Genomic DNA, 12,138 nt, shown 5'->3' with positions numbered 1-12,138 from the left:
ACTGAAAGGCAGACGGTTGTCAAAAAATGGAATTTGGTGTATCAGAAGAAAACAATTCTACTTCACCCAAAGTATCCTAAAGCTTTCAGATGACCCTTGACCAGCGATAATACCATATTTATTTTGGAAAAGATTACATGCCATCACCACACTAAAATTTGGTAATCCAATGAATTTATGCAACTCAAGAAGGCAATGGAATTTAAAGTCTTTAGGGAAAGGGCAGCAAAGTACCGTCTAGAATAATTTACAAAACGTAAAGAAAAGAAATTAGGTAATATAAACATATAGAAAGCTAATTGGAGGGGTCTTAAAAATTCAATCACCATAGAGGAGAAATGCATATTTATTGAGTTCTATGCTAAGTAATTCACATATTTCACACACAAGAAATGTGGTAACATATGCAATGTTCTTAGCATAGAGGGTGGCATGTAGTGAATGCTTAGTAGAGGCTGAGTACTATCATCTCACTCAATTTCAGAAACATTTCTGTTTTGCAGACGAAGAAAATTGGTCTCTGAATATATGGGCAGCCAGGCAAACTTCACAAAAAGAGAATGTGGTGAAATCAGGATTCCAAGTGAATCTTCCAGACATTAAATATCATCCATTTTTTTCTGCTGTGCTACACGACTTGCCATTTGAGCTAAGAAAGAGGACTTTTCTTTCAGAGAATGCCCCATTGCTCATTCACACCCTATCTTGGCAGGTGCAAACACAATTTCATCAGAGGTAGAAGACACTCGAAATCTGCTTCCAAGTGATACTTAAGCCCATTGTGAGAATTTTAGTGCACTTCAAGTATATTCACTCATTCAATAAATATATAATGAACATCCTACTGTATGTCAGGAACTATTCTAGGCACATTTGCAGCACAACATCCCAGAACTCCTGCTCATCCCAGTCAACACCCTCTCCAGAGAAACCACTCTTCTGATGTCTATCACCAATATATTAATTTTGCCTGTTCTTGAACTTCATAAAATTTGAATTAGACAGGTTGTACTCTTTCTTGACTGGTTTCTTCCACACGGCATTTTATGCTTTACTTTTAATTTAGCATTATATAATAAATGGTTTCCTTCAGCAAATTTCATTCAACAGAGATTTATGGAGTGTTAACCAGGTGACACACACTGACGCAGACACTGTGCAGGAATATTCACTATACCCAGTATTATTCAACAATATATTGAGGTTCCAACAAATAAGATAAGAAGGAAAATTTTTTTAAAAAGATAAAACACTTGGAAGAGATTAAAATAATCTCTTGTTTTGATGGTGAGGTGACTGCTTACCTAGAGAATCTTAAAATATTATACCAGAATTAATGCAATATTTGGTAAGGTGATGAAGAAATACATTTAACAATAGTCTTTTTCTGTTGTAACAATGCACTTCTAGAAATCAAAATAGACTTTTTCATTTCTAAAGGTATTATTGGGCATGAATGCCCATATATTTGTCCTTCTTGACACATAGGGATAAATAAGTTAACAAAAGAAACAAAACCCTTGACCTCATTAAACACATATTCTAGAGAGGATAAATGAAATATAATCCATTAACACAATAAGTAAAATTGTATGGTAGGCTATAACTTGAAAAGTATGTTAGAAGTGGAAAATTAAGCAAGGTAGGGGGAAATTGCCCATGCAAAGGGGGTACAGTTCTAAATGGAGAGATCATACTCTCAAGCTACCTTAATCAAATCAGTATAACACTGGATGGGGAAAAAAAAGGTCATGGAAAAAGAAAAGAAGATCCAGACTTGGCTTTAAATATGTACCATAATTTAAGGTATAACAGAGATGTTATTTTAATTTAGAGGAAAGAGAAGTGTGCTATTTATAAAATAAAGCTGGAACAACCACTATCCATCTAGAAGTTAATAAAAGTGGACCACTCTGCTATACTATGCAGAAAAAATAAAGCCCATTTAGGATAGAGACCAAACCTAAATGTAAAAATAATGATAATAACAAAATGATGTAAAAAAATCTCACATGTAAAACTAGAAAGACAATGCATCCTTCATTCCTACATATTTACTGCACCTTGTTTATGCTCGGTGTTTGAGGCACATAAATGAACAAAACACAGAGCTCCATGTTTAATAAGTAGCAGACAATAACAAGCAAAATAAACAATTATATGATTGATTTTGTCAGGAAATAACAAATGCTATAGAAAAAAAGGAATAAAGAGCATAAAGCAGTGAAAGAGAAGCTGTGAATGCTGAAGCCAGAGTGGGTGGGTAGAGAGTAGGTCAGATTACAATACTAATTAATGCCAAAAGATAGGACTGAAAATGTGGCACTTGAGCGAAGACTTGAGGAAGGTGAACTAATTATTCAGGCAGATTCCTTGGACCAGAGAACCCTGAGCAAAGGCAAGAGTTGATATAAAGGTTCTAATGTGGGAGTGTGCCTTGGGTCTTTAAGGAAAAGCAAGGTAGGTATGTGGCTACAAGAAACTGAGTGGGGTGGGGGAGGGGGATTGAGAGAGAGAATTGAATCAGGTCACATAGAGCACTGTAGGCCCTTTTAAGAACTTCATGTATAACCATTACATCTGAAAAACTAGAAATTAAGCCCTATTTGACAAGATAGAAATTATAAATCTTACTGATTTACATACCATAAAAAAGGAAACAGACAAAACAACAGATTTGGAAAGAAGTATTTGCAGTACCTAAGATTCACTATATCTATACTATACACTAAATAGAAAAATGCAACAAGAGTATTGAAGACAATTCACAAAAGAAAAAAACAGAAGAGTTCAACAGGTATATGAAGAGTTTATCTACCTTTATAGTAGTTAAGTCAAGGAAAATAGTGACATATGGATATATGTCTGTAAGACTGGAATAAATTAATAAAAACGCTATAATTCTAATCACTGGCTAAGATTCACAGTTACACTTCGTAGTAGACATATGAATCAATGCATTTTAAAGCAGTTTGTCAACATCTAGTAAGATTAATGACATTTATGGAAACTATAATTTTAAGTGATTGCTTTTACACCTTTGTAAGTCTTTTTATCATAATCAATTCAAATATTTATATAAAATTTGACTCTACAACCTGATTTCGTGTATATGTGTGTGTGCAAAAGAGTGCATGTGTGCACACATACTCATATAGGTATTTTTGGATGGACTCAACATTGGAAAAAGATGCCCAGTGATTTTGGCTTTGGCACCAGAACCCTGGTTTAGTCAAACTTGTCTGTTTTGTTTTATACATAATAATATACATATAAGCATGCATAAGTATATATATTTTTAGATTTATATTTCATATATATGCAAGTAATTTTGGCATAAAAATTCAAGCTTACAAAAACAGGCTTTCTTGTATTCCAATATTCATTTTTTGTTGTTGTTGTGGAAACTAAGGCCCAAAGAAACAACCAACTTTACAGAGTCTGTGAATAATAAAGCCAGACATAGCTCTTTTTCTTTCTTTTTTAAAAAATCATGCCAATGTTCTTTCTGGAAAAAAGAGCCTGAGAATTTTAAATTAGATGTGTTCACATAATATATTGCTTGCTTGTCTTCTCTTAGTCCACTCTAGATTTTTTCCACTGTGTTCCAGAGTCTCCCAAACTTTTTAAAGTTTATGCTTGAAATAAAGCAGCATTCAAAAGTTCTCTGTACTGAGGACAAATGTGTTGATTATTGTGTTATATTTCCCATTATAGGAACATCAGAGAGAAATATCTGGACAACAAGTGGCCATGGAGTAGAAATGGAGAATTACTGGGAAATGCATGCAATTCTGTGGACAAGGGACAAAGGATTCTGAAGGCACTGATGCCAAAAAATTCATATCAGAAAAGAGCAAGGAAAGAGGATTTTGTCCCAAGATTTTTTTAAAAATTACAAATACAAATATCAACAAAGGTCCATAGATGTTTTAAATTTTATTCCAAGTGGAAAAAAAGTCTTCCAATTTTGTTGAACACTTTCTTTAGGCAATAAAGCTTATATTTATTTACAACCTCACATTTAATCATCCTGATCTATGTCTAGATTTATATAAAGAAAATAGCCAAGACCAAGAGAAGAGAAGCAACTTGCCTAAGGTCACAGAGTCAGCTATCAGCACTTCCAGAACTGGACTTGTATGTTCTGACACATTCATTATCCCATCCCTTTCCTCACGGAATAACCGGGGGTGAGATCTTGAATGACTGCAGAAAACGGAGAACCCATAGTTCCAGGGACACAAAAGTAAAACAAAAGCATTTTCAAATATATCTGCTATAACTGAGGAGAACACATCTTCTGCAATGCTGATATCAGCTTTTTATTTCTGGACACAGATAAAAGTTACATGCTGTACATCACCACTGAGGACATAGCTTCTTGAGGGTGGAAGACTGATGATTCATCTCCTACTATTTTGTATCTTTTTGACTTCATAATACTTTTCTTTTTCCACTGAGCTTTGAGCACTTTGAAATCATGAAATATATCTTTGATTTTTGGTCCTTGGGGCAAGCTTAATATGATCACAAAGTAGATGTGGATAAATTAATGAATGATTGAATGAATGAATGGGTGCATTTCCAACTTACAAGTGCAAAAACACTTCTACTTGTGGACATGCGACCTCAGGAAGTTGTTGGTGACTCCCAAGCACTTAATCACTGAAATCGCTTATTATCATATATGTGTGTGTATGTGTGTGTATGTGCACACTGACAGTCACTTCCCCAGTGTTGTCAGTCAGAATAATTCAATACTTAGGGCACTTTATGTTTTGGTATGACTTCAGAATAAATGTATCTTCTTGAGCCACTGATAAGCTTTGATTTGAAATACAATTTGGGGGAGGCTATCATAGGTCAGTTACTATGCCAGGTGCTAAGAATAAAATAGGCAAAAACAATTTCTCTACATGTGCAGAAACTCAGAGATAAGTTTAAGACAAATACGTACGAGGAACTAGAGAACACTAAGAAGGGCTTTGGACTTGTATTTGGATGTGAGACCTGAAGGATGAATATAAACTGTGCATTCAGAGACGGTGGGCATAGGAGTAGGCAGTGGACTATTTGGGGAAGCTTTTACAGACTGATGGATCTTCATGTGTGAATGGCACATGGTACATGAGAAGATCTGAGAGAAGATATACTTTCATGAATGTGGAGTGTCTATGTTTACTTGGAATGATAAGAAGGAGGAGATAAAATCTGAGAACAAAGAGAAAATAAACTCTGAGAGATAGGAGAAAAAAGCGATAAAATCTGAGAATAAGCAGTACCAAATCACAAAGAGCCTTGTAAACTTAGCCTAATATCTTAAACTTTATCAAGGGCTTTGAAGGTTATTGAGTGGTTTCAAGTAGGGGGTGCAGTGTTATCTTCAGGTTGCTTTTGAGAAAGTTACTCTGCTGTGTGAAAACATGGTGAGATGGGCAACACTGAAAGAAGATATGTTTCTTCATCTAAGATGCTAACACAGTTGGAAACCAGCAGGGTGTGTTTGAAATGGGTCCTGTTTCATTTGATACACTAGTGCAGGTAGGATTTGAGATAGAGCCAAACACAGAGCCTGGCACAAAATACACATGCAAAATATCTCAGTTTCTCCCCACTCACTTCTAATTTCCTCCTTTTCTCTTGGCCTATAATTTTCTTAAGTGCTCTTATACGTTGCTCATGTTATGTCTGTTTTATGTATGTGTGTGGGAGAGTGGGGTACGAATTGGCCTACCTACAGTCAAATCTCCAGGCAGCATCGAGTCTTTCAAGAATCACATTCAATTTCTTATCCATAAAAACACCAAACGGCGGATGACGCTGGTGCTGCGGGAGGGCCCAGAGGCCCTGGGGGCCCTGGAATGGGAGGCCGAGGTGGCTTCCTCAGAGGCTTCAGCCTAGGGGTCCTGGGCCGGGGCCAAGGCCATGGAGCTCACAGAGGCAAGGCCGAGGACGAGGAGAGGCTCCCTGTCACCAAGCTGGGCCGCCTGGTCAAGGACATGAAGATCAAGTCCCTGGAGCAGATCTATCTCTTCTCTCTACCCATCAAGGAATCTGAGATCACTGACTTTTTCTTGGGGGCATCCCTCAAGGATGAGGTTTTGAAGATTATGCCTGTGCAAAAGCAGACCTGTGCTGGCCATCAGACCAAGTTCAAGGCATTTGTTGCCACTGGGGATTACAACGGACAATGTGGTTTGGGTGTCAAGTGCTCTAAGGAGGTAAGCCACTGCCATCCGTGGGGCCATCATTCAAGCCAAGCTCTCCATCATCCCAGTGCAGCAAGGCTACTGGGGGAGCAAGATTGGCAAGCCCCATACCATCCCTTGCAAGGTGAATGGCCTCTGTGGCTCTGTGCTGGTGTGCCTCATCCCTGCCCCCAGGGGCACGGGCATTGTCTTAGCCCCTGTGCCCAAGAAGCTACTGATAATGGCTGGAATTGACAACTGCTACATCTCTGCCAGGGGCTGCACCACCACCCTGGGCAATTTCGCCAAGGCCACTTTTGATGCCATTTCCAAGACCTACAGTTATCTCACTCCTGATCTCTGGAAAGAGACAGTGTTCACCAAGTCTCCGTATCATGAATTCACTGACCATCCTGTAAAGACCCACCAGAGTTTCCATGCAGAGGACGCAGGTGCCAGCTGTAGCCACCACACAATTTTATATGAGAAAAATAAAGTGAATGAAGCTGGTTAAAAAAAAAAATCACACTCCAGCTCTTTTAATGCCCTTTCAATTTCTTTTTAGTTCTATTTTGAATAGGACTCTCTCTCTCCAGGTGTTCCTTATCATGGGTGGGAAAAAAGAAAGGGGAGAAAGTTATGATTGTCCTTTCCTCCAGTCTCTGAGTGTGACATTGTTCTGTCCATATACAATCTCCCCAATTTTCAGGTATACATAGAGGTCAAGGAAGACATTTTTATCATCCTTTCCCTTACATGTCCTTGTTATCTGTGATCTTCTTAAGAAGAACCTGTGGTGAAGTAGTAAGTTGACGAGGTCCACATAGACCTTATACTATTCAATATTCACTAACTGCTTCTCTCTTTGAGGAGAAGGAGGTAAATATACCCTATCTGATCAGATGGTATTATGGTTAATTTTATATGTCAACTTGACTGGGCCACAGAATGCGCAGACATCTAGTTAAACGTTTTTTTCTGGGTGTGTTTTTAAGAATGTTTCAAGAAGAGATTAGCATTTCAGTTGGGGGACTGAGTAAAGCAGATGGCCCTCCCTAATGTTGGTGGGCATCATACAATCCATTGAAGGCCTGAATAGAACTAAAAGATGGAAGAAGGTTGAGTTTGCTTTCTGACTGAGCGTTTGAGATGGGACATTGGTTTTCTCCTAAACTTCGACTGGGACTTACACCATCATCATTCCTGGTTCTCAAGCCTTCAGACTCAGACTGGATTTATACCATTGGCTCTCTAACTCTCTCTATATATATCCTATTTATTCTGTTTCTCTGGAGAACTGTACTAATACTGATGTTAAAACAGGAAAATTATGTCAAAAGGTTGTTATGGAAGAAGAAAACGTGTTACAGTGAAACAACTTTCACTTCCATAGTTCCAACTGCTCTGGAATTAGGGGCAATTTCTCCAGGGATGGCAGCTTGACAGCAAATGGCTGAGTCTCTGAAAGGCTATATGATCACTTTTCTAAGTAAACTGTGGAGCGTCTCTTCATTGAGATAAAATGCACAGATCCAGTTTAAAGGAATGCTACAACCCCCATCCACCTGACAAACTATTGTCTTAAATGTCAAACAAAAATATCACACTTCTATGAAACTTTCCTTAATCCCTCAGGTAGAGAATGTTCACAACTTCCTCTGTGCTCAAAAAAATCTTTTTTGTACATTACACAGTACAAGCTTGTATTATACTGTATAATTTAAATTTTCATTTGTGTATCCATTGGTCCCACTAGTATCTTGTGATTTGATTATGATTTTATCATGCCCTCTCTCTGTACATTCAGAACTTTCACATAAAAATAGGTGGTCAGCAAAGAAAAAAAAAGAAAAAATGTTTTTTATATTAATGAATGAATCAATCCATACAGGCTCTGAGAAATACCTCCTAAGAATTATTCTTTAACTTTTTATTTGGAAATAACTATAGACTCATAAGAAATTGCAAAGACAATAAATAAAGGTTCCCTGTGCCCATCACTCAGCTTCTCCTAATGATAACGCCTTATATAATTATTGCATATTATCCAAAGAAGGAAATTGATATTGGAGCAATACAATTAACTGACCTTTCTTGGATTTCATTTGTTTTTGTATGTCCTAATTTTTTTTTTGTATGTCTGTGTATATAGTTCTATGAGATTTTATCACCTGAATGATTTGCAGAATAGAAATACAGAACTGTCTTGTCAGCACTAAGAAACTTCCCTGTGCTCCCCCTTTATAGTCACACTCTCCCCTTCTTACCTAATCCTTGATAATTATTGACCTGCTCCCCATTTCTATAATTTTGTTATTTTGAGAATATTATATAAATGGAATCATGAAACATGTAACCTTTTAAGACTGTAATTTTTCACTCAGTATGATGCTCCTGAAGTCCATCCAACCTGTTGAATTTATCTGTAGTTTGTTCCTTTTTATTGCTGATTAGTATTCCCTTGCATGGATATACCAAAGTGTGTTTAGCCAGATGCCTAAGACTTTTATTTGATCTTCCCAAGTTTTCTATCATTACCACCTAACGCTTATACTTCTCATAGATGACATAATTAAATATCTCCTCCCCAGGATTCTTTGTGTAAGTGCTTCCAGTCAACTTCTTTTCTATAAGCCATTTCACCTAATCTGAAGTCCTTACTGTGCTAGGGAAGAATAACTAGACATCCAACTTGGCCCTCTTTCATTCTCCAATGCAGCACCAGCAATAGCTCTTTCTCAGTAGTAAGGACATAATATTTATAGACTCTTGGCAAGACTTTGGAACTGTACAGGTTCACAGTAAGTGATTTTGGTAAATGTTCCTAATTCACTCTAACTCCTCCTGCACACATTAATCTTGTACCCCAGGGTTTTTTTGGCAACACATTTTAGATGTTATCATAAAGAATTTATTTCTAAACCACGAATAACTCAGTGAGTCTGAGAGTTTGCTCTTCGTGGGGAAATGTTTTTAAAGCAAAATCAGTGATATTTGAAATAGCTACTGCAAGAACTGAATTTAACAAATCAGTATACACTTACAATTGCACTGATAACTTGGGGGTGGGGGAGATGGTTGTGGCATAAATGGGAAAGGCAGCAACAGCATTTTCTTACTCTAAGTGGTGGAGTGGGCATTTTTTCAGTACAATAATGATTCAAACACACAAAAGGAATCCCTATGATGCTAAATAAGGAACACTTTGTGTTTTCTTCTCGTTTCTTTTCTTTCTTTTTTTTCCACTCTCACCCTGAGATTAGGGGAGAGAATGGAAAAAAGTAATGAGAATCCAACTTGGCGAAAAGTAAAGTGCTTTCTCTGTTAGGAGTACAAAGAGAGACGTCCCCAGGACTTTCATGTATATTCTGGAAGGAAAGCCTGCTTCCAGAAATGGCAAGCTTAACCTTCTCAAAGTTTCATTTTCCTGAATTATCAAGGCTTAGTCTTGTTCTTTTGTTACTGAATACATCTCCCATAGAACTCAAATGCCTTTTGCACTGACCCTGGAGCTGATGGTGGAGGCAGCAAGGGAATGGGTGAGGAGAGAGACAATGTATTTCATGTTTCTTATAATCAGTTTCTTTCAGGGGCTTCTTCAGGGACTACCTGATCCTTTCACAACAGTTCTCTTCCTGATCAAGGAAAAGAAATGTGATCTCACAGTCTCCTTGTAGCTCTCCTTCATGGAAGTGATTTTCTTGTTCTGAAACCAAAATGATTTCTAGGGCATGGCTGAAAAGTAAGCATTCTTGGCTTGTTTTCAATTTCTTCATCCCCAGCCATGACTGGAAAATTGTTAAGCAGTCTTTCTCATGGTTTCTTTCTGTTTTTACTATTCCAGTTCCCTTTATATGAATCATTTTTCACTGCAGCAGAAAAAGTGAGGGAGGGAAAGGTAACACAGTGCCAGAGAATATAATGTCTGGTCTCTGCTGAGTGCTCTAACTCAGGTGGATAGTTGGGAGCATTTCTAGCTGGATTTCTGGCTGGAAAGGGATTTTAAAAATTACAGAAACTGAAAATAGCCCTCATGCTGATGGCCAGGATTAACTAGAAGTAGAAGTGCACACTGCCTACAAGAATGTTAGGAGAGATTTCCAGAAGGATCTTGCCCAAGAACCTCTTCACTTGTGCTCTCCAATTTTTAAGTTTGAGTTCAAGATTAAAATAGATGTTTTATAATCTCTTAATATCTGTTTTAATACCTGAAACACTTTCTATTCCATAAGAGGATAGGATGGGAACAAAATCATGGAATTTTCCAACTCTTGGTGCATGTAGTGAGTAGAAATTTGACTTAGAAAGAATTGGATTTTGTAGGCAGGCCTGACTGTACATTCTCACTTTGTTATGTATCAGTTGTTGATTTTTGGAGAATTCCCATTACTGTTCTGATATAGGACACTGTAACGCTACCTTTCTCACAAGGCTATTGTGGTATTAAGATGTGTGTGGAATATCCAGTCCAGGGCTCAGCACATGGGGCTCAATAAAATGTAATGTCTTATTGGAACAGCTTAGCTCTAGTACAGGCCTTAAAAACAGTCTGCTCATGTTTCTTCCATTTACAAACAAGAAATCAAAACCTAGGAACAAGAATTTACTAACACAGAAAGTTAGTATTAGAGACCTGACTCCTTGGCTACTATACGTAGAACAGTTTGGACTTACATTTATAACTTCTGTGTGTACACTTTTAAATATTTACAGTACATAGATAGTGTTTATAATAAATAGCTTCAGTGTAAATCTGGCATATATCTAATAACACAAAACCATAAACGCAGGTAAAGGATGATGACTACTCAAACGAAAATAAAACAGATTCTGTTACAACCAAACCAAAGATTGAATTCAGTATCAGGTTACAACATGAGTTCACTTATTTTTATCATACTCAGCCTACATCTGACTTTGTTACCCAATACATATTATGCTGGGACTGTTATGTAACATCCCTGAATTCAGCTGTTGTTCCAGCAGATGACATTAAAACTCCTTCAACAACCCTTAAGATAACATAACAAATGAATTTCATCTCCTTAGGATTTCTGGCAATGATTGAAAACTTAATTAACATATGTCTAGAAAGACAAGCCGAAGAAGAGGACAGAAAAATGATTATTCCACTTATTAAGTGTATTCCTAAGCTTACTTCAAAATGATTGGATTGACAGTTCCCATTGGATGATGGACACTTATGGCCCATTGCCTGTGACCTCTACAGTGACTGATGGGAAGGTCAAAATTGGCTATAAACATACACAGAGGTTGAGGTAGATATAAATGTTTACTCATGACTAGTATTAAAGATATGATTTAACCTTTTAAAATGCATCAATTACATGATACATAAGCAATCTCTTATATCTTCTTTAAAACATATTACTTAAATAAAATAGAATTTTAGCCTTATAGATAGCTTTCACAACAACTTAAGTTGACTGATGGTCAGGAGATTTTTCCTTACCTTTTTTAACAAATTTTTAAGTGTACAGTACAGTATTGTTAACCATATGCACGTTGTTGTAAAGCCGATCTCTAGAACATTTTCATCTTGCATGGCTGAAACTCTATACCCTTTGAAGAACAATTCCCCATTTCTCCCTCCCCTCCAGCACCCAGCAACCACCATTCTACTTTCTCCTTCTAAGAATTTGCTTACTTTAGATACCTTATATAAATAGAATCATGCAGTATCCAAAAGAATTGAGATCAGGATCTCGGAGAGATATTTGTAATTCTCATGTTCACGGCAGCACTATTACATTATTACACACAACAGATGGAAACAATCCAAATGTCCATCAATGGATTAATGAACAAAAAAGCATGGTATATACATACAGTGGAATTTTATTCAGCCTTAAAAAATCATGAAATCTTGTCATATGTTCTAACATAGGCAAACCTTGAAGAAATTATGCTAAGTGAAAGAAGGCAG

General features: G+C 37.0%; 1 pseudogene; it reads left to right on the top strand.

Annotated features, from left to right (window-relative positions):
- Positions 1–5,807: 5,807 nt before the first annotated feature.
- On the top strand, positions 5,808–6,691 carry LOC132509162 (small ribosomal subunit protein uS5-like; annotated as a pseudogene).
- Positions 6,692–12,138: the final 5,447 nt, after the last annotated feature.

The sequence above is a fragment of the Lagenorhynchus albirostris genome, chromosome 19, assembly GCF_949774975.1.
Source record: "Lagenorhynchus albirostris chromosome 19, mLagAlb1.1, whole genome shotgun sequence".
Classification (NCBI taxonomy): Eukaryota; Metazoa; Chordata; class Mammalia; order Artiodactyla; family Delphinidae; genus Lagenorhynchus; species Lagenorhynchus albirostris.
This window is presented reverse-complemented; position numbering and strand designations above follow the sequence as displayed.